General features: G+C 46.5%; 1 protein-coding gene across 7 annotated transcripts in view; it reads right to left on the reverse strand.

The window, feature by feature from the left end:
* Nucleotides 1-51: 51 nt before the first annotated feature.
* LOC100115432 overlaps nucleotides 52-24531 on the reverse strand; it is a 167359-nt gene continuing 142879 nt past the window's right edge. For all 7 annotated transcript variants that reach the window (XR_004344847.1, XM_008207569.3, XM_008207570.3 and 4 more), the window contains one exon: nucleotides 52-3770. The gene's annotated coding sequence lies outside the window, so the exon portion shown is untranslated. The remainder of the gene's footprint in view (nucleotides 3771-24531) is intronic.

The following is a 24531-nucleotide window of genomic DNA, read 5'->3' on the forward strand; positions in this document are numbered from 1 at the left end:
TATATTACATTATTATGCTATGGACAGGAGTCTGAATGAAAACTCACAATAGTCTTTGATTTCATTGTCGTTTATTGAAACACTCTTTAGGGTATACAAGCTATTCTATATAAGCATTACTGAAAGTATGAAAAAAAACTGAACAATTGCTTACGGAAATCACAAAAGTGGATGCTGCTGTTATTACAATCATTAAATCGTGCTGACGAGCATTCGAAGGCACAGACGATCCTCGACCCTTACATTTAAGCATTTCGCCGCAATAACACAGTGTTAGTTAAACGAATTGATTCATAGTAAACATAAAACACAAGTGAGTAAGTATACAGATAAACAAACAAAGTTCAATACACAAATACTCTAAGCAAGATCAAATAAAATAAGAGATACCCATGGAAAGTTATAAAAAAAGAAAGAAACAAAAAATAACGATTGAAAAGAATTCGTCGGTACGTCATCGCGGCAAAATTTAGCTTCTGCAGAACGTCGATACACGAAATATTCGTCTAATTAGCGACTATTCCGCGCTGAGTTCATTAAATTGTAAAGGGGACCGTATGCCTTCGTTACACAAAACGTTTTCTCGTAATATACATACGATATAATTGTATACGTCATGATAATAATAATAATATAAACTATGCTTCTGAACTTATCAACTACAAGAAAGATAAACTTATGATACACGTACAATTATGCGCAAAGTCCTTTCATAATTAATGATTATTTTATGCCGATTAATCGATTTAGCAGCTCAACGTCTACATTTCATCTTCCATTCTTTGTTCTTTTAGAAAACAATGATCAATCGTCACTACAATAGACTCTCTTAACGACAAAATTGCACCTAAGGCCACTTGGATAAGATTGTATCTCTTAAATCTCGAGGAAAATTATAGCGGAAAAGGCCATATCTCTTTTCCGTTAACTGAATAAACATCGAGTCGCGACATTTCTTAGCGAAACGCAATGGCACGGCTAAGTTGATAAAAAAATTACAATCTTTATTGTAGTCGCGTCCTCTTCATGCGACAATAGCTTAACACGTCGGCGGGAAGCTGACCTTTCTGTTTTCTTTTCTTTCTTATGGCGAAAATGCCCATGAACTCGATGGTCTATCCTTTTTCTTTTATTTCTGGCAGATGCAATAGTATAATCCACCAGTAAACCATATTATCTACTTTCTAACAATGCAATATGAATATTCAATAGAGAATATCGTCGGCTACATCTTTGACATCGATAATTGTTTTAATTAAGAAAAAAAGAATAGACCTTATCTATGATATCACGTTATAACGAGTTCTTGACCATATAGTTTGGCCGAAGGTTGAAAGAATGTATACGATAAACATACAAATAATTATAATAATAATGTCCGTCAGCTTCTGCCTGGCGCAGTTTCAAAGCGGTAGCTAATGAAAATCACGCAAAATTAAAATATAGCCTAGCCTAGTCTACATTAAACCTCGTCGTGTTTCTATGTAATAATCACAAAAAAATGAGACCAAGACCCGAGAATTACACGGATATCTTAATCTTGTGTACGGGCCTCTGTCGAAATACTTTATAAAAGTACTGTGAAAAGTGAGAATAAAAAAGTGACAGGTATTACACAGGGCGTCTATCAATCGTTTCTTGCAAAACACTGCTATTTTATCGTGTTCATATTCGCTTGGAATTACATTGAATACGGCTTTATGCATTAATGGTGGACTTTTTGCTATTGCGCAAAGCTGTATATAGAAAAGCGCATACAATCGTCGTATTCTTGACATTTTAATTACATTTCGATATTTTGAAAAATCATTTATTAAGTATTCTTTAGCTACATATTTAACATTACTTTTTTGTTTTAGGGTGGTTTTTGATTTTTTCGAAATTTCAAAATTTATTCGTTTTCATTGATTAGAATATCTTTGAAAAAGTGCAAGCAAATAAACATTGTGCGTATTTAATGCGTAAAAAATACGGCATGCGATTAAAAAATAAATGTCAATGATGGCTGCTTTTGAAATCGTCATATAAAATGATTTCAAATATTTTAATCTTGTAGGGAATGTCAAGAATTTATAACGATACGATAAAATGCAAAACTTGGGGATTCGATAGAAAACTTAAGATAAGAAAAGGAAATGAGGAAAAATGTAGGAAGAGAGAAGTCTTTTCATAATTGTTCTTACATGTTCAGCCTTAATCAGACTCACCTAAGCACATATAGGTGTTCACTATAACAATTAAAGAAAAAATCCGATAATTGGAAATGCAATCGTTACTTCTTTTATCCAAATAGAGTTAAATCTGTAAAAACTAATAAGTATAAAGGTATGACTTAAGTACAACCACAAAAACTTGGTTATTCATTATATGGCATTCGTGTCTTTGCGCGCACATCAATAACATCTTCATCACCCTTATCATTAATCATTATCAGCAGCATTATCATCATCATTATCATCATTGTCATCACCATATCATCATCATCATCATCATCATCATCATCATCATCATCATCATCATCATCATCGTCGTCGTCGTCGTCATTGTCATCGTTATCATTATCTTTATCATCACGCTCCTTCAAATTACACAACGCTTTTCTTTCGTTTTTTAAAATGTATAAATCTCATAACGCATGTAAGGCTCTACATTTTTTCTTCGCCGTTTCATCTTAAAAATCGCTGCAAGGAGATTCACATATGGAAACATTGGCTGATCGCATTATTTCAGTTTTTGTCTAGTAATCAGATGGTAATAACTAGTAATCACATAAGTTTTTTTTGTTTGCATACCGAGAGATTATTCTTCTGTCTTAGCGAAAAATTTGCTAACGCAGCAAAATTATAACTAAGACTCGATATAACACTCAACGTCAAATTGTATCTTCTGTATGCAATTGACGATTTAGCATGTTATTATCCAAAATGTACAAAACGGTTGAATAAAATCTACTCAAATAGATTTTGTGCAACATTTAATGATTTTATGTGGCGTTTACAAAGCTTATGTTTTAGTAGATTCTATAGCCTAATAATAATTATTCTAATCCTATAATTTATATTTATTTTAAAGACCGTCAAGACATTTTAATGAAAGCCACTCGCATCGTTGAGTGGCTTTCATCAAAGTAATCTCGTCAGCTTTTGAAATATCATAGAGAATAGAAATATTGTGTAATAGAATTAGTATATAATCCACTAAAATGAGAAACAACAAGGGATTTCTGAATTTAAAAAATCATGCAACTCTTAATACGCGCGATCATCCAATTAGCCATATACGACGAGCCCATTATTGGTCGCAAAATCCCGCGGAACCCTTTTCACAGTACTCGAATTTTTATTCGCCTAAACACGAGAAAGTACACGATAAAATAGAAAGCTACACAAAGACGCACACGATATAATGACTTATTTCTTATGACTCAAGAGTACTCAAGAAGTAAAGCTTGGGTTCTGCTGGGCTGCGCGAATAAATATATCGGAAGATCCATGATCGATCAGTACAACGGAATACATCAATTTATGCTTCAATTATAATAGAGTTTTGATGTCGGGAGAATCTTCCGCGTGGTTTGTGGTTTGAGCTTTGGGTTTTCCTCTCCTCGCGTTGATTTCCTGGCCTTAGTTTTTTAAAGTTATATAATCGATGCATCTATGCGTCATCTATATGAATCTGCATCCTTCTCTAATCTTCTTTTGATTTGTCACGATTTATCGGAGATCGGCTTCACTCATACGCTTCTTTGAGTCTTTCGGCATTACGTCGATCTGCAATAAGAGATAAAAATTCCAATGTAATAAATGCACAATATATGCTACAATGTAATAACATTACATCTTTCGCACGTAACCGCAGCGATTTATACAGGCGGATAAACTTTTTTATGAATGAAAAATCCAGTCCACGACGTATACGTCTCGCTCTACTTTCGCCGTATATGAGAAGAGTGGAGCGACTTTCATCGACGCGCCAAGTTCAAGGCCATGCGCAGGAAGCTTGACGGGCTCAGGCATGCGTGTAACAAACGCGACTATACGTATATATCAGCTATGGAGCATCAAGCTCGCATGTATACTCGATGCGATGATACCTGCCCGATAATTTCGCGTAATTCAATAAAGGCGACGATCTTCTCCCCGCGCGAGAGGGCTTATTACATACCTTCGCGCGACGAGATCCTATACACCTATACATTGTTGAAGGCTATTTTCTTTCTCTCGCGCGTAAATGCAGACGAGCTGCATGTGTGTTTCACACGTGCACGTGAGAATTGGAAAAATAGATGACGGTAATAAGGCTGCATCGAGAGAGTTGCGGAGGTCGCTGATTCAAATGGTCCGGCATATATCTATCCCCGACGCGAGTGCGCAAAGCCAAGACCGCTATTCCAGAATTCAAATACGAAGTGCGAAAGTGGCGCGCGTGCAACTACTTACGCTTGAGAAAAAAGTGCACCCGTCTGACGTTTTGACGCAATAATCGAAGTTAATTACTTCCAGCCTATTTGCTCTTCCTTATACTTGCGCCGAGATAAAGCCAGCCCTTCGAGAGTTCGCATAGGATCGCGGAGCTTAATTAATTATTAACATAATGTGCCTATTTTATCACATACAGCGGCGATGAGACTATAGCTGTAAACGAGTATCTTTAATTTATAGCAACCACTACTCAACCTAAACGATTCCTCATAATCTATCTAACTGCCCCCGCGTTTTCTCCAGCTGCAAGCGTAGATACGATTTGATTTTTTTTCGCAGTTCTCTCGCACGAAAGTAGTCGAGTTGTTATGTACAGGAGAAGAAGAAGAAGAACCCAGAGCTCGGCGGTGTGCGCGTATGTATACGTATACATGCAAGAAAAAGAGTCGCGCGATATTGCCGTATCGACAAATAAATAAACAAGACTTAACGATCGGGCGAGTGCGCCTATGATTCGTTACAGCGTGTAACGAGGAGAGGGACACGGGCGTCGCTTGAGTCTCGGCGAGCTGCAACACCTCAATCGACGTTGCTGCAGAGGGATCTTCTTCGCGCGAAATTGATACTTCCAGTCTACGTGATGACTTTTTTTATTTCACTCGAGGTGCGAGAGGCAAGGACATACACGCGAGAGAGAATCAGCGAGAGCCTCGTCGTCATTATGCTTCTAATAGCTTGTTTCGAATCATTGCCTCGCTCTTTTTTGAGCGACGAGTCGAAATCTTTTTCTGTAAGACGATCTCAAGCGTGGAATACGATACCTTTACGATTTTGCATCGAAATTTGAATTCCACTCTGCTGCAAAGTCGCGCATCGTCGGATTAACGATGACAATGCAATGTAAAACACGCCCGTCGAAAATTTTCTAACAAACCAGCATCTCTCGCGGGCGAAGGTAATCAAGGGTTACACCGTGTGTTGCTCTCTCTCTCTCTCTCTCTCTCTCTCTCTCTCTCTCTCTCTCTCTCTCTCTCTCTCTCTCTCTCTCTCGACTCGACTCACGGCTCTCGCTATGCAATGTGGCGAGTTCAGTGACTCTTTATGTACAAGGGAACGTTCTGTTTGCGAAGCTCTCGCTCTCGGCGCATCCCGCGCTATACAGCTACTCTCGTTTCTTTTCTCTTGCGCCTTCGCGTTCCTCATCCTTATTTTATCTCTCGATGCCCTCTTTTTTGCGCGCGCATCCGCGAGGTCTAGGCTCGGCCGCGAGAGCGATCTTCCGCGTTATTGAATGTCGATGCGGAATCAGCCGCGCGAGAAAATAATGGATTTTCAATTACTTTATTCGAGCGTCAATGCGCGCGAGCCCGCGATGATTGCAGACATCTGCAGCGTTTCGGCTCCGCGAGGGTGGAGACCGAACAGAGAGGTCGCCGCAGACAACGCGCGCTATGGTGGGATTGTTTATCCGCGCGGACGAGATTTTTCCTGGGCTTATTATTATCGAGCACCGTTACTGCCGGCTGTGTGAAACTCGTACGATACGAGGATACGTTATACGAAAAACAGTTTATCGGCGAATTATTTAAATGAGCGCTCGTTAAATAATTCATCTCTCCTGATATTCAGACGGTAAAACGCCCACCTCGCGCGTCCCCACAAAAGCATCCTCTCAGTACAGTACAGGCCGTGCAATACGTATACACGCGTTATGAAAAAACGGCAAAGGGAGGGAGACGCAAAAAAAGCGAGCCGACGACTGGGCAGCAGTTTCGCCCGACGAAGAATAGACGCGTGTATGCGGAACGACTCTCCCGCGTCGACAATGACGATCGCGTCGTTTTTCTCGCCGCGTATAGCAGCTTTCTCTGAATCACCATAAAGCCCTCCTCTGTCGCACACGTGCATCCTCGCGCAGGTATATACATATAGTATATGCACAATAACCGCGCGCGGTGCAGTGTGTAATAAGCGTGTAGCTATGTGTGCGCGCGTGCATAGTCGTCGGACACGCCTCGGCGAGCGATTGTCGAGGATGGAGGGCAATTATAGGATAGGCGAGAGAGCGCGACACTCGAGATTGCGGCCACCGGGAGATGATGCGGAAAGAGGAAGGAAGGATGATTCGCGCGCTTCCGCGTCGGTGAAGGAGAAAATTTTTTAAACTTATCTTAAAGTAAATTAATTGAACGTTTCGTTTGCCGTTTTGGTGTCGTCGAGAGGACGCGGTAGTCTGAGTTGATATAACTCGAGTTTAGAGAAAATGCACGGGCGATCACTTTTATTAAGCGTAATTAATAAAGTATTTGTTTTATGAATCTCTTTACGCAATTCCTGCTATTAAACACACTGACTTTCCCCGTCGGCAATTGCTCCATTTTTAGAAAACTGCAACTCGCCCATACATTTTCAAAATGATTTTGTCGTGCCTAAACGATGGTAATTTTATTACACGGACCTGAACAATAACAGGTTGTTAGTTAAATCAAAAAACGTCCACTCTAAATTGACGCCGCATGCCCAGAGTAGTGAACTCATTCATTATTCCCAGCGAGCGCTTTAGACGCTTTATACCCTCTCATTTATTTTCAAAACCGCGCTCGGCTTTTACAGCCCAAAAGGAGCATCGTCATCTGATGCGTACAACGTGCCATTTATTACAAACTTCGAAAATCAACGCCACTGCGCATTTGCGCAACGTGCACTCTCCTGCATCGCGACGGGGTGCGCCAAAAAGCTCGACTTCAGGCTTTGCAAAAAAAAAAAAAAAAAAAAAAATACAAGGAGAAGCTGCATCGTCTTCGTTGCACAAAGACAGGTACCTGCGGTTCTCTTTCGTTTATTTTCGACTGTCCAGCAACAGCAGCAGCATCGCGGTCTTGTTTCCCCCTACTGTGATAGCTCGCGCGCGCCGTGCACCAGCGAGAGCAAAGAACGCCGCCGAACAAAACCTGCGCGCAGTCCGTACGTGAGGGTACAGCATACAGAGGCCCGTTTGGTTTCGGCAGCAGCGCGGAGAACGACGACCGGAGAGGGTCGCTGACCTCGGCAGCGATTCACAAAAGTTCCGACACCGGCGCCAGCGGCAAGCCGTGCCTTGCCTCGCTTATATGCGTGCGCGTAGCCGAAAGGATATATCGCGCACGGCGCATCACTGTTTAGCCGAAAGGGAGATGCGCGGCCAGAGATATACTATTTTTGTTTTCGTCTGCAGAGGGGAGTAAAAGCGACTGCGATCTATATCGCTGTAACGCGAACCTGGCAGGCTTTTTGACGAGCGAAATTTTTTTCTCCAATTCAAAAATCACGCTTCGAACTACACAAAGATTTACGGTATGTATAATGCGCATTGCGAATGAGAAAAAGAAGCTTTCGGAATGAATTTCTGGACTTTCTCGCGGCGGGAAGGGTAATAAAAAGCGTGAAAAATCTTGTAATTTGGAGCTTTTTTGTTTGAAACCTGCGCGCAATGTCTGAAATGAGGATGGCCGGGACAAAAGCGGGAGAGGGTCTGAAAGAGCCCTGCTCACAAAGAAAGTAAGAATGAAAAGAGTACATGCGCAGGTCGTGATGTAATTGGGTAAAAGTAATTTTCATATTGTAATCAGCAGTGAAAACGTCGAAAGCTGCATACCTATAAAAGCAACGATCTCCAAAACGCGGTCTAATAAGCAGTGCGAACGCATTATCGATTGTTTGTGTGTGTTTCGGTAACGAAGCCATTGTTGCGACTGCCACCGTATCTCATCGGAAAAAATAACGAGCGGCCGTATTGTGCGCGCTCGGGTATTTCGTCGTGGCGCAACCGGCAAAAAGCGTCTTCCGCGCGCTTGTACTAAACACTTTTTTTGGAGTACACGTTTATCGGCCAGTCGTGCGATGCACGTGTACTTAACGATTTAACGAGACGGCCAGTCGAAAGTGTCCCCTGCGGCGAGGAGTAAATTTTGGGAATATTGTCGGAAAAAGCAGCAAAAAGGAAAGACGGGGGCTATTATATTCGCCCGTAAAATCTCGACGCTTTACATAATTTAATACCATGGGATTTCGAACACACATAAGGAATAACAATCTCAACATCCACGTGCAGTCATCTCGCGTGTCGTACAGCACAGCTTTGGAAGGGAGAGAATAATAATCAATTCGTTATAGTACTTTACGGCGCGAGCTTTGAGCGAACTATAGTATAGGGAGAATACGTTTAAGCCGCGTATTTGCGCGCGCGGTGCAACGAACCGTGAAAAGTAATGATAAGCGACAGTTATGCGGTTCGCGACGACGCAAGCGAGCTCGAGCTGCACTGCGCAAATGCAGACACGAAGGGGCCGCTTCCGGCGGATGGACGTCCGCGAGGATCCGGCCCCGAGCCATGATCGCCCTTGGCTTTCCGGACGCGTATGTCATGTGTATGAGAGCTCATGTGTATACAATGCCGGCACCCGCACCGTATGGCTCTTTGTCGGTCGACGGCTTTTGTCTTCATTATCTTGCGAGAACTCGCATATAGTCTCCGAGAGCCTCGGCGACTCTGCAAAAACGAAGGATGTACGTATTTCTTCCTTCATTCCGCGATCGATAATTGATGTAGCTCCGACTATTTCCGCCGGGTAGCGACATCATTCCGCTTATTACCGCGTGCTCGCGTGTATACCAAAAAGTACAGAAAAACGACGTCGCTCCGCGCACGGTGTAGTTTCTCGCGACCGCTCGTATTATACATACTGGTTTTGTCACACGATCCGAGCCTACGCAGCTTTTCACAATGATCATCGCTTCGACTGATTTTACGATCGCGCGAGAGGAGCTTTTAATTATCCGCGAGTATAAGCTCTCGTAAAAAACGCGCCGATCTTTTATGTATAAGTACACGCGCATCGCATGGATCTCGAGTCTGCTATAGTATTTTCTTACGCCTGCTCGATTTACGGTGTATTTCGCAACGGAGCCGCCTATGCGTATACGCGGAAATGATTAGGTTGCGCGAACGCCAGTGATTACAAATTATAGACGCCGCTGCCAAAAGAGAGCAACAGAGTCGCACGCACTCGATTTTAATTGGGCAGAGAAGCGGAGATAGCGCGCGAGGAAATTCGATCGTTAAGAGCAATGGAAACGGCTGTTTCTCCAACTCTCGCATCGGGGGAGGCTATTATACGACCAATTTTTAGTGTGCGCGCTTGTCGCCTATATAGGGGGCCTGGACCGCCTCTCGTGTACACGCTGTTAACGACTGTCGCGCGCACGGCTTTCTTTTGAAATCCCGAATGCGCGGCGTTATTAAGACGATTAGCACTGCACAGTAGGGTATACGAGCTCTCTCATTGCGAATAAATTATTCGCGCGACTGGCGTTAACTAGCCCTATCGAGTGTCGTCCTTTGAATCTGCTCCGAAATACGCAGTTAAAGAACCGAGATATACAATCCGCACAAGCGCGCATCAGCGTATAGCACGTATACGACGCGAAGAAAGCTTGTTTTTCCTATTAGGAAATCTGTAATCTGAAAAATCCAGGCTCGCGCTGATCGCGATGCATCGATCGTAAGAAGGCGAAGCTCGCGCGGCCAGTATTCATTTCCACTTTTTCGCTGCGCAGCGAACAACGAGCTTTTGCGCGACCGGTCGCCGCGAGCGCTTGAAAAAGAAGTCTTCCTTCGCGGGACCGTGCAGAGAGCGATAGAACAGGCTGAGAAAAGGAAGGAGCCTATACCCGTCCGTCTTCTGCCCTTATTTATACTCGCTGGAATTTCGTTCTTCTGATGCAGCCGATGGTGTATTTTATAGACAGCAAGCGAGATAGTCACGAGGACGGGATTTTAGATGGATTTGAAGTGAGTTTGGATCTTTACGGCTCTCGCTCTGTACCTTGTATTTGTGCATAGTCGCATACGAATTTCCGGTATGATAGTATATAATTGCGATGTATCTGAGTTGCCGTACTGGCACATTGTATGAGAAAGTTAATTCGTTATTACGTTTATTCTGAAACTATATCAGATTGAGTCCACAGCGAATTTTTCAGGGGCTCAGCCAGTTAGTTCCGCGTTGGCACGTGCTCTCGCGCATTATGGGGGCCGCTTTCCGCGATTCCCGCTCTCTCCTGCGCGCATAGGCGTTTAATTATCGGGGAGAGAATATCGCGGCGGGCGGAAACTTCCGGTTTCGAGTGTATAAGACACGTGCGAAGAGCTGTCTATTTGCTCGGCGCATGAGGTATACCATTTTTTCCCTCGTCCAGTCGCGATCTTCGGAAAAATCTCCACGTTGTATCTGTATTAGAGAAATATGCGCGGACGGGGTCTATGATTACGCAAGAGCGGGGCAGTATCAAACGCGAATCATTTGTATTATTATTCGTCTGTGTGTACGTGCAGCAGCGATGAATCGCGTACTCGAGAACTGGAAAACAGAAGTAAGACTACGTGGACTTGTAGGCAGTGAAAACATCTTTATCAAGAAAGGTTCGTGCGCACGGGCGCGAATTGTAAGCATGAGCTCAATTAAATCCCTTTCATCACCGCGAAAATGTGTATACTTGTTGCGGTTAAAGCGCAAGTTGAAATTTATTACCAGACATCTATGTCGGGTGTACTGTGTATACAACGTGTGTGTGTGTATATATATATACACACACACACACGCACACACACACGCACGCACACACACAGCCACGCGCGTTTGCAGAATTAAGACAAATTTCATGCCGACACGATGTAATTACAGCCGTGGAAAATTGATTTTTACTGCGGCGGGTACAACAATAATCAGCGGCCCGCGATTACACAGTTTCTCGCGAACAGTATACGATTTCCAGAACTCTTGTTTTTTGTAAAAAAGCGTAGCTTCATCTGTGCAGATACGTGCATGTGCTTAGAACATTATACACGCGCCCGCGTATGTGTATACTCGTTTCGCATTCCGACAATTTGCTCTTTCTCTCTCTGCGCATACACAGATACTACGAGCGTCGTCGAAGAAAAAAAGTCACACGAGCCGAGCAACGGAGAAGTAGGCACTAAAAATCTGCCGTCGATCGTTAAAAGCACGCATAATGCATTACGTCATGCGCGCATTGTGTCTCCGCCACAGCTGCGGCCATTAATCACGACATTTTTTGGGCGCTGTCAACTTTATATCGGCCCGCCAGCCGAGGGGAGATGATTTTTCGGAGAGCATCATTGTTATTAGACATTATGCAAAAGCTCGTTACGGGAGGGCGAAACTCGAGTGTATAACAGTTCCAATCGGAAATCGCGCGCGGGTCAATGCTGTGAGTATACTTCGCGCTGGCGCGGCTTTATGGTTTATCGTTTAATTGGAGAGAAAGCATCGACGATTATACGAGGAACCCAGTGCCGCGCGGGCTGTAAAACACCTTTCCCAGGATTTTGCGCTGATGAGTTTTTGACTGCACAGATTTTATGGATGAGAAGAGAGCACACACGCTGGGTTCTTCTAGGTTTTTTAGGAGCGCGCCGCGTGTGGTTATATGCGCTAACGATGCTTTACGACTATCGATTATTTATATAATATTGCTCAAACGAGCGCATGTGCTGTATTATGTGCTTTTTCGCTGAGAACGCGATGGTTGATAGGCTACCGGTGAATAGGTTTTTAAGCGTACTTGTACTCCAATCTTTTATCCATCAAAATAAATCAAAGGACATCAATATAGCGATAAAAGCTGTACCACACACGGACACACCAAAAAAGCAACGAAACTTTCTCTCAATACACAAAACGATACCGATCACGAAAACCGCGTCCGCGAGCAATAGGGAAGGAAAAGGGCTTATATTATAGCTAGCCTCTAATGCGAACGGGGTTTCCCGGGTTATATGCATCAGTTCCGCCGACGTAGGCGACAATACGGCGTCGCGCGCTCGCTCGCAGCTATATATGCTATGCACAGGCGTATCTCCTCTCTCTTTCTCTCACTCGCGACACAAAGAGCATTGTTGCAATCGCTGTAGCGGCGCAGGGCCGACCCAGATCGCGCGTCTATCCGAGACGACACTCTTTATATAGATAGACTCTCTCTCTCTCTCTCTCTCTCTCTCTCTCTCTCTCTCTCTCTCTCTCTCTCTCTTTCTCTCGCGGTCGTCGACTTTTCGCTGTTATTTGTTTTTCCTATGCGACACGCAAAAGAGAGAGTTGCTTAATTGATCGATTAATGCACGCGACGCGTCATGCCCGAGTTATTCGCGCGCCTTCGCCGCGATCGATAGTTTTATATACGTCGATGGCTGATCTATGGGATCGGCATATCGCTGCAGTTGTGTGCTATGCATTAGCAAGGCTTTTTCCACAAACGCTTGTCCGAAAAGACCGCGATAAAAATTCATCCTATGCATGGGTATAGTGCATTGCATTTGAATTTTTATGGCTGTATTTATTTTTGTATTCATGACGGCCGGTCTCCCTCTCGTGTATTCGATAGCTATACACAACACGCCATTTCGATGAATATATGATTTTATGCGAGCGTTCGCTGCGCTTTATTTTCCACGAGTCATTCGCGCTGAAATCGTGGGTCTGCTATATTTTTTTCTGCGAGCTATTCGAATATGCCGCGGTAATTATTCACAGGACGCTGCAAAACTACGAACTACCCAACAATTTCATTTTTTCCTCCATTTGAACGCATGATATAAAAGGAGGGAAATGGGTGTAAGGAGGCGTCCCGAGATCTTGAACCCCAAGAGAAAAAGGACACGCGCGTGATTCGCAACCATTCAATCATTCCAGTCTGCTGGATATATACGAGAGACGTCCAAGATGCTCGGCGGATGTCACTCTCGCGTACGTGCAGCGGCATAGAAAATTCCCGAGTCGCACGAGAATTTCGGGATACATGCGCATCACGACGCGTCGTTCGTAACTCGAGAGTCGAGGCATTTAAAAGCGACGTTTTACAAATTTTACAAAAAGTATCGTACGGCTTCGTCGCAGGTCCGCAATTAAGAAAAGCCTAATGGACTTTGACGACCGGTGCAGCGTATACCCATACCTGATCGTTTTTCCAGGGCACTGCCTTTGTCATATCGGCTTACCCGCGGGAAGGCGGTCGCCGGACCATGCGAGTTGAACAAGAATGCGAAAGGCCGCATGAGCTCTGTTTTGTTTTGGGAATCCGATACAGCTCGTGAAACTGTTCGCGAGAGACGAAATTTTCGCTCGAGATAAGTTTCAATGATCCAGTCACTAACCCTCTCGAACAGCTCACTCCCGGCGCACGCGTGCGAGAATTATACAGGCGATACACATTTTGAAAGAGTTTTATAATGTTTATGGCTGCACAATGGCCGCACGGGATTTTCGCATTGTGCATACACATGCGCGCGGTTGACTCGGTAATTACCTCGAGTCTATAAATCAAGTTAGGCGCGCTCGCGGTGTGGTGTCTATCAAAGCATCGGATCGCGAAGCTAAATTGAAAAAGTAGGCGCTATGCGGCGCGTTGCAACAGCGGCAGCGGGGCTTCTTGTCTATAGCATACATAGCTAGATATATGCTCGCGCGACGACGATCGTTATCCCGCGCTCGCTCGCGCGGCCAATTGAGCTATACTTATTTATTAACTCATTTCGAAAGGGAGAGGGAGAGAAAAAGCGCGGTCGTGCATCAGACTAATCTACAATTTGAATGCGCGCTATAGACACAGGCTGATGGGGAAAAATCGACGAGGAAGCGCGCTACGAGAGAGGACAGCGACGCCGCCGGGAAGTAGATAAGCTGCGAGTGTTAATAACGAGAGGGGGAGAGAAAAAGTCGCGACAACAATCGCGCGTGTATAATCGAGCATTATACACGCGCGCGACTACTTCGTGCAGGCGCAACACAGCGGACCAGTCCGCGAGTTATAGCGCATGTATGTATGGAGGCTTAATAGATGAATCGCGAAATTGCACTCGCGGACGAGCAATACCGTTTGATCGCGTGCCTGCGCCAAATTGAAAATGCTAATTTTTTGGCTCTGACCGCGCGCGCGCGTGTATATTGCAGCTTTTTTCTCCGTAGCTGTGTCGGGTCTCGCGGGGCGTAACGGGAAATCGCGAACGCGATAGCCGAAGAAGTCATTTGGAGGCGAGCTTTGGAAAAAGAGCGACACGTGTGCGTATATTAACGTCATTATCGGGGGGATTCAATTATCCGGTGTGCGCTTGGCGTGCAGCGTGCTTGCAGCTACCGTCGAGCTTTAATCAAGTCTCGTGTAATGCATCGCCACGACGAGGTGCGCCACGCGGTTTTGGGAGTACCATATGGATATTGATTTTACTCGAGGGTCTCCTAATTATATCGAATACCTCTCGAGCGTATGCCGCGTCACGCTTCTTTGTAGGTATATGCGTAATCTCTTTCCTCGTCCTAGAAAGCATGGATATACCCGGCTTGCACACGTGCATCTTGTTAACGGCGCATTGGTGTACACATAGCACACAGCGAGAGCGCGACGTCGGCTTGACAATTTGCTGGTTTTGCGCCTCTCCGCGCAGATAGCCGACGCTCGCTCGCGTTATCGAATTACTCTCGGCGCTTGTATAACACGAGCGCGAAGTGGATATATTGCCGGCCCGATTACCGCGCAGCCCTTGGGCAGAGCTCTCCCGATCCTCTCTTTCTTGTATGCACATGCTAGCTATATGCGAATAATCGCGAGAAGGAAGTATACATACGTATAGTCTATTCCATCGCATTGATATCTCCCGACGAACCTTCCTCTCATTCGCCTCGTAATTTTTCTCCCCGGTGACGTAGTAGTCATGCCGTCAGCTCTTGTACACAGTTTCAACTGCGAACGCGGAACGTCCTCTTTTGCGAACCGCGAGTTCGACCAGACTGGAGCAAACGTGCATCCGCCGGCGGGCTTTCATAGCGATATGTAATAGAAAAGAAGTGTTACCGTTCCGATTGCTCCTAATGGATAAACGCTTCGTAATGCATCGCGATAATCTCTCTCGCGCTACTCGTGATCGAACGTGCCCGTAATGAATTTTTTGTTTTCGTTTCGAGGACTGCAATCCAGTGCGCCTAGGCAATGAATATCTCGCTAAGGAAAGCAGAGGCGCTTTACATCGCCCTCCCGCCCGGATTGAAGTATATGCAACGAGGTCCATCCTCCGCGCGTTCCAAGTTTGTCCTGCAGTAACGGTACCGATCGCACCGCAGACAACGACTTGCTCGAGAGGAAAATTACTCTTTTTGTTACCATCAACTAAATGGCTGAAAGTATAGATAAAGCTCGAAACTTGCACACTTGAAGAGGCATAAACTCAAAGCTCCTGAATAGAATATATAACATAACGTGTGTAATGCATCGTCGTTGAATTCAAAGGCAGATTCGCGCGTATAAGAGACGCGCACACGCGCAGGGCAAAGAAAAGCAATATCGCGCGAGTGCTCGGCCTTCTGCATGCAAAGCATTACGCGTGGCTTCCAGCCGCTGGTGCACTTCTCGGCCAAGAATTGGAATTTACGAGGCACGAATCGAGAGCGCCGCGCGCAAGCTCGCGCGTAAATCACGTTCGCACGACGGAAGACTTCGATTCGCGCGCGTGGAAAAACCATCAGCGCTAAAAGAAAAGCGCTCGCTGCAGCTCGATATACATGTGTAAAAGAGAGAAAAGTCACCCGACGACGAGAATACAGCGGCGTAACAGTACACACACACACACACACCCACACACACACACATCCACGCGAGGAGGAAATTGTTTTACCGCGTGCGCGCGGAGCGAGCGAAGATGCAAAAATGAAAGGCTAAAAAGGCTACCGGCGTTTTTCATAGCCGCGCGCTCCGCAGCGCATCTTTTTTTTATCTCACAGAGCGTATGTACATAGCTACAGTGTAATGGCGAGGTGTCTGTCCTTTTCTGGCAAACGCGCGAGCGCGCTATAAAATGTATACGACGCTCGCTTCCGCGCTCTCGCGGAGATGGACGGATCGGCTTTTTTGCGCGAAGACGAGCGCGAGAGGCGAAGAAAACAACGGAGGGACGGCAGATATAGAGACTCGCTCACTCGCGCGAAATTGGCCCGGCGTGCAGTGTGTATAACGGCCGCGGGATTAACGACCATAACGACCGAAAATCTGCTGCGAGGCTTGAAGAGCACGTGTATATAGGTATACGTGGGTATACTGCAGCGCGCGAGAGAGTCATTACGTAATTTCGCGAAGGTCGAGGAGAAAAAAATTAATGTCCATCGGGGTAACGGTGTTTTCCGCGATCGAAAACACTTCAATTTTCATACATCGGATCCTTGCTGATTTCGCGAAAAGATCATCGGAATCTTGGTATGCATGACGCATGGTCGTCGAAAAATTGATTCCCAACGGCTTTTGCGCAGCTTCGCTGTATCTCGACGAATCAAAGCCGAGGCAGAGCTATACCCAGTCCCGCGTGAAATTTGTATCGCCGGAAGGAGAGTCGTCGCGCCGTTATAATAGAAGAGAGCCGCGCGCGCGTGTACGCCGATGTGCGGCTCGAGGCGTCGATGTATCGATTATTAATCTGGCGATTAGCATCGCCGCCTGGCGTTACCTTGCGCTGCCTCTCCCTCGCTATTTCTCGAGAGAGGCGAGAGTCGTTATCGCCACGGAGTCATTTGTTCGCGCGCCGGTGCGAGGGTAATGAGGCGAAGCTGTGCGCATGCGACGATGCGATGTCGATGGGTTTTCATTAAAATTTTCAATAAACGGACTGCGCCGTTGCTCTATTTCGCTCGCGCCAGGATGACGCGGATTCTATTAGTGGATACGCGACGCTTGTACATTAAACGGGCGGCTATATCTTGGATATAATAAAGCGCTGAAATAAGAAGGAAGTACGCGCCGATGCGACCGATAAGGTTGAAAAATATCGGCTCTTTCGTAGCGGGTAAACTAAATATTATACGAGTACAGGCGTTGAGTAATGGCAGGATTCGGTTCATTTGTTTCTGCAGATAAACAAAACGAATCGGCCTCATTATAGTTCGCTTCAAACAATTCCGAATTTCAACTCTGTATAGTGCAGCAGTTGTGAGCGTATTAAGTTGTACCGAGATCGAATCGGCGTTCTAATCTACGCAGGCTGATCTGTAAAAATCGAGTCGCAACTTTGCAAAAATTCAACCTGAATTCTCTCACCTCGCATACGAAATCGCGTGTCGGCCTCAAAAATATCCGCTCGAAACGGCACCTCCGCGCATAATATGTATAGTATAGTATAGTACACAATGCGAGTCTAGAATCCTAGATGATTATCGGCCACGTGGCGAGCGCAGCGCGTTGGAAATTATAAATTCGCTGCGATTAAGTGAAAGCTTGTATATACATATACGAGATTTTCCTTTCGTTAATTTCATCAGATCAATCCGGTGCACGACATTGAGTATAGAACGGCGCCGTATAAAAAACGAAGGAGGAATCCCAAAAATTCGCTATCGCGGCTCACGCCATCAGCCTGAAAACCCCATTTCCCCGCTATGGACACGACGACGCGTCGACTCGATCGAGCGTCAAGTCATTAGCCGACTTGAAGCCTCTATAAAGCATCTCTCTCTCTCTTCGGCTTATATCCTCGGGCTACCGCAGCAGCAGCAGCGAACAATGCAGGACGGTTGCGTATGCAGGTAAGCGCGCCGAGCACGCGCTGCCCAGATGTGTTATAAGGAGCGAGTCGGCCCGAGGCACTAATACCGATACACACTCGCGCGCTCGATGATTTTCGCTGAATAATTTCCGCGGGAGCGGGTGTTGAGAAATTGATGAAAGATTGCGCCCGCCGCCGTCTTTTTGCGCCGCGCGACGTGTGCCTGCTAATTCATGAACGATGCTGCTCTCTGTTTTCTCTCTCTCTCTCTCTCTCTCTCTCTCTCTCTCTCTCTCTCTCTCTCTCTCTCTCTTGGGTATACTCGTATAAGGTTAATCGCCTGTGTACAGGCGGCAGCGAGGGAAATGCACGGGGCAAGCGCGGTTCACATTATTTTGAAAGTTAAATCAACGAATTAACCGTTTACTCTATGCAAATGATATAGGCCTCGCGCGCAAATGCATAATCATTACATTCCGACTACTGCGATTCTCGAACGAGCCTATAAGTACACGCGTGTAAACCCTATGTATACTTTGCCGGCTGTCGAGCTGAAAAAAATCACGAAATTCTCCCGTTCCTCGCCGCCCGCAGTATAAATATAACATCCCAGGCGCAGCGACGCCTTAGTTCGGCGATTCTTTGCGGGAAAACACGGCCAGCATGCAGGGGGAGAGTCGCAGCTTTCGTCGCTAGCGGGCCGGCCATAAATCCTGTTGGAGCTGAGAGAGCGCGAGGTTAGAAGTGCAGGAGCCCCGTAAGCGTGGATCCCGTTAAGCGCTGCGCGCACCTATATATGCACGTATATATACACACTACGCAAGAATGTCCGCCGCGGTGCAGGCGGCGACTTCGTTTGTAGTCGCGCCGGGGTAATTAATCGCGCGCGCCGTCGAGTCGCTCGATTGACTTTGCGTGCAAGCGCTTATCTCTTCACCTTTTACCTCGGCTGCGCGCCAGCTAGTTGGTTAAGTTGTCCCGTATAGCGCGCGCAAGCGACATAGAAGCCCCGGACTCTGTATATGCGCGCGTAATGCGTTTTAGCGAGAGGAAGAATGCGCGCTGATGGCAGTGACGAGGTCGATATAATTTATTCTAGATTGTATATATTATAGGTTCTCGAATCGATCGCGCGATCTTGCGGATTCCGGAAGCTCCTTAAAGCATGCAGATTTAATAATAGTACATTACACATTTCATTCTACGCTCGCACGGTCCACTTTGTCAGCTGAAGCGAGGCAATGCGTATAACGACTTCAGCACACCGCGAGCATATCGCATTACCCGGTCTCTCGGGGTCCTCGACCTGCCCCTAGACCCCCACACTGCGCGCATCAGTGACAGTCGCGGGCGAAGTGAGCGGAGGATAGGTGACACGGCGACAACTGCCTCACACATATCGCTCACAGCGACGCGAGGAGGACGCCCGCGGGGCGGAAGAGCTATGGGAGGTCCCGGGTCGCCTTGTCGTCGTGACCCCGACGCGCTCTCTTCTCTCTTCGTTGACTGATTTGATCGCTCTGACGGTTTTATGGACGACACGCAGATAAGGCGGAAGAGCTTATTAGAGGATTGGCGAGCTTATACGATCGTCTGACCGGGTTCGGCCGTTACCACTGCGGCGGGAAAGGTATGCTCAAGAGCCTTCGAATTTAAAATTCTGCGGGAAACTCGTAAAGGCGTATACGAATTTCAAGCGTGGTGGGCAAAAAACTTTGGGAAAAAGCAAACAGAAACTTAATCTGCCTTCCTCGCGGCGTATTACCTTACGCGCGCGGCAACGATCGTAGGAGGACGAAGATATCCGCTCGTCCTAAAAGCTCCCGCCACGGAGAAAGAGAGAGCCTTCAAAGTCGAAAAAAAATCGACGACTGCGACGATCCAAGGCCGCACTTGTCGGCGCGGCGTCTACCTCTGCGCGCAGAAGAAGAAGAAGAAGACGCGTCCAAGAAGCTGCACACGAAAGCCGAGTAAAAAGACGACGCGGCGAAGGAGGTGGAGGAAGAGGTTCATCTGGTCGCCGCCGCCGCCGCCGCCGCCGCTACTGTGTTACTAAAACCGAGCGACTATTAACGTACACGCGTGTATAGAAGCGATGCAGCGCAATGTCGTTGCCGAGTTACGCTCGCTCGGGAGAGCCTTTTACAATCGCCCCTCGCTGCATCTTTCGCGTAAATTTCGCGCAAGAAAGTACCTATGCTCGCGAGAGAGGGAGAAAAAGAGGCGGATGCGCGTCCATATCCCCAAGAGTACATACAGAGACGCGCGCGGAGAAGAAAGGGGAAAACGTAAAAAGAACGTCACGCTTACACGAAATATATATAGGTATAGGTGTGCGATTTTAATCGAGGAATCCCGAGTGGAGAGAGGGAGGGCGTGTCTTACCTATCAATCAAGCGCGTTACTCTTCGTATAAATCGCGAGAGGCGAGAGCTTATAGCGCGCAAATAAGGCGTCCGCGAGGGATTTATCCTCTTATTGCAAATGACATAATGACTTCCGGCTGGCGGCGGCAGCGCTAATGCGACGTATTGAAAAAGCGAGGGGAAGAGAGGAGAGAGATGGAGAGGAAATTACCCTCGAACGTCGTTATTACAATACGGAAAAGTGCACCTGCGCGTCTTCTCGACGAGCCTTGATTCCGTACACACAGTCTACAGGTACAGCACATGCGAGCACTTTTTCCGACTGTTGCGCGGGACAGTGCACTCTTAGTCTTGTTTTGCGGCGAGATGGGTTATTAATGATGCATTAAATTTGCTGCTGCTGCTGCTGGGGTTGTTGGTATGCGCGGGTTCCGCTATGTGAGAATCCGCGCAGCGGAGCTTTAATTGAACGAATTTATGCATTTAGGAGACGCCGTATACAGATAAACTATTTATACTCGGTCGCTCGGATTGCTGACAATTTTTTTCGCCTTCTTAATGCTTATGCGAACGTACGAAAACTCGGGAGGAATTCCTACCGAATTGCGGTATGAGCAAACGCTTTTAAGTAGAAAATGTGCGCAACTTTTCAAAAGCACGGGGTATACACTTTTGATCCGATTGCGCAGATATCGCAGCTAATACAACAGAGTCGACAATGAATCATTCGACTGCTCGAGAGATATAAACTTTCTAGATTTCGTGCAGTAAATGCACGCAGAACACAGTTCGGATCGTTGAACGCAAGTTTTTCCAACAATCGACCAATCGACGGCGCAGGGAACAAAACGCAAAAACAGGGCAAAACAAATGAGCGGCGCGCAACCGTCCTTAATTGAGCACTCGGCGCAGATATTTACACATCCTTATTGCCCCAACAAACCGAGAGCTAATCTTCTCATCCCTAATTAAAAGGAAAGCACATACACACATACGCACACACAGCTGGTTGAGCTCGTAAAACCCCGGCGTCGTTTACGCCCCTATCACGGCGTGGCGGTACGCAATGAAGCCATAACGTCGATAAATCGCGGCCGCGAAGATGTTCCCCGCGCAGCGCGCACAGGAAGCTAGAACGCTCGGCGCTCACGCGACGCGGCGTCGTCGCGGGAAAAAGGAGGCACAGTCGGCAAGTGCAGCGGATAAGACTGGCAACTGGAGCTCTCTTTCTCTTCTTTCGAGATGCACTTCCTATTTGGTCTGGCTTCCTTTCCAGAGAGAAAGAGAGCCGGCGAATTTGCCGTGTCCTGGACTACTTAGCGCGCAGCGCCTCGTCGTCGTGGGGCATTGCTTACGAGGGCGCGAGTAAATGACGACGATTCACAGCTTTTGTGCGAGTTTCGTTTTTCCGGACGCGGTGCGTGGAAACGGCGATATTTTCAAGGCTTTTTGGAAACTCTATGTTGGAGGCGCATAATAGCTACACACGATCGCGTAATCTGCAAGGTGATGCCGCACGTCTCTGCCGGGCCTAAAGATACGCTGCTTGAAAATGAATTACGCTGCGCGATAAAAGTCGAATTTCATTAGCTTTTTAACGATTTTCCATGGTACTTTGGCAAATTGCCGTCGTTTTTCACCATAATCTCGTAAGCGTATACCCATCCATTACATAGCTGTTCATAGCCATTAACTATATACTCCGATTTTCAAAGCGAGCTTTACGACACTTTTTTTCGCCCCTCGAAAAATCCCGCTTCTTGCTCGCAGTCGGGCTGAGAACTTTGCACGCCGGTAGATCTAGATGAAGAAAAAGAAGAGAGAGAGAGAGAGAGAGAGAGAGAGAGAGAGAGAGAGAGAGAGAGAGAGAGAGAGAGAGAGAGAGAGAGAGAGAGAAACAATCGCGTATAGCGGATTTAAGAATACGCGACTGATCGTAAAGCCGCAGCGTCGAAATCGTTCGCGCGCGGGAGGAAGATGCGCGCCGGTCGCGCCTCTGCAAAGCCGATCCGATGCGATGATTGCCGATAAATTCTGCCGCCGCATCGCTTTCGCACGCTCTTTTTGCGTGCGCGCACAAGTATAATTCCGCGATTAAGGAAAGTGCTCGCACAAGAGAGCCGGTATATTCTGCGCGCGTCCGATAATCCGTGGGAAATATTTTTACCCGCCTCGAGTCTGTCTAAGAATAACATTAGGTTATTGTTGTTTTATATCCGCTTTCCACATAATGGCGCCCACTCATGTGCTTTTTTAGCTATCGTACTTTTACGAGATACGAGACGCGCGGAAAAGAAACTCTGCGCGATGCCCATCGATGCGTAGGGTATAGGGCGATAGAATGAAAATTATCGTCGTTTAATTAATTTGACCGGTGTATGCTAATATAAGTTATTAGCGCGTTTCATACGAATTTCAAGACAATCGCGTTTATGTAACTGTAAATTTATCCATGGCACTGCGCGGCCAAGCGCTTTATGGGCGTTCGCCGAGGCATAAATCCCTTCGCAGAGCTGGCATTGTCAATTTGAATTACTGCGGACAATAAATTATCCACGCGGCGCCCGAGCCAATCAGATGTCTTTAATGACTGCACTTGAAAGTGAAATTTCTCTTCTGGCGCGAGCGCGTAGCCGTCCGATGCTTCTCGACTACAATCGGGTAAGTATATGTATTAGACGAAATAGTACGATTCCTTATTGGATTACAGCACAACAAGAGCCTTACTATACTTGGGACGAGAACTACAAAATGCCGCAAGTACGAACCAGAAGAGCATCGATCGATAAAATAATCGATAAAATCCACGAAAGAAACTCGTCTGCGATAAGGGGTTATCTCTCCCCCTTGAAGCAGGGAGAACCCGATGCAGCAACGCCGCGCCCCCCATATCTCTCTCTCCGCATCCGTGGCTTATCGGTTGCTCGCGTCCTATTCTTCCTTGTAGTTCCTTGCATGGCGCCAGGGTAATAAGCGTTCAAAGCGCGGAATGCAGCAACGCGTGGGCTCTTCTTATCACTGCACGGACGCGCTTTCGTTCGATACAGTATACACGCGACAGGTTTCGGATTAAGTATACTTTTCCTTAAGCTAAATCTCGGCAAATGTGTTGCAGCTTTATGCGTATTGATGCATCGATAGCGATAGAGAGTCGCGGTTATCGGCTGTCCTTGTGTATTCGCTCTCTGGAAATAACGAAGCCGCGTTGTTCCAAATACAGGCGAGGGATTGTTTTTGCTTTTATGCGTGAGATAGCACAAGCGCGTTTACGCAACGTGTAGCTGTGCGTCTTATCGGGCTTTTTCATTCGGTTACCGCATGACGCCTTTTATTGCTTTTTGCGCGCTATATGTATACAAATAAACGAATAATGTATATCGTTCGACCGATTGGTGCGCGCGCAGGCTTTTATGTAACGTTGGTGGTGAGCTTGAAAAATGCGCGTTATAATATATGTTAAACTGAATTACGAAAGCATACGACCCCGAGAACTGATCACTAAAGTTCGATCTTGATATCGTCGACATTAGAATTCTGCTATAGGCACACACTTGAAAGTATCTATACTCCTGCGATTAATTACTACTTTTCTATACTTGTAAGCTAAAGCTATACATTCTCTCGCGTGTCTTTCCCAAAGCTTTCAAACTTCAGCGACGTATGTACAATTCAAAAGAAAAGACGTGCTGCATACGCACACACACGCGCGGAAGCGGATAAGATCGCGAGCATAATGCAATTAAACCTCCGCGGCCGCAGCTCGCGGCGAGAATTAATTCTTCCTCCGCTATATGATCCTCCCGGCGAAATAATGATAAACGCCGCGTCCTCAAAAACTCGTTACTCAAGTTCTATTCGTTGCTTGTATCCACAACGTGCACACGGGTATACGTAGCAGCAGCATAAACGTATATAAACAAAAAAGGATAGGGAGAATCCTCCTCTCCGCGTGGCAAAGGCGGAAGAATATAGGTATACATATAGTAGCAGTCGAGCTAGCCGAGTTAACGAAGAGCGACGTTTCGCTATATTAGCCTCCGTTAATTTGACGATTCAATCCGGCTGCAGCAGCAGCAGCACGCGCGGCGCGCCAGGCTAAATGGGTTAACGACGCCGCGCGCATTAACGAGCTCTGTGTTGCGCGAGCACGGAAACTAAGAGAGCTATCCTC

Source organism: Nasonia vitripennis, chromosome 4, assembly GCF_009193385.2.
Source record: "Nasonia vitripennis strain AsymCx chromosome 4, Nvit_psr_1.1, whole genome shotgun sequence".
In the NCBI taxonomy this organism is placed as follows: domain Eukaryota; kingdom Metazoa; phylum Arthropoda; class Insecta; order Hymenoptera; family Pteromalidae; genus Nasonia; species Nasonia vitripennis.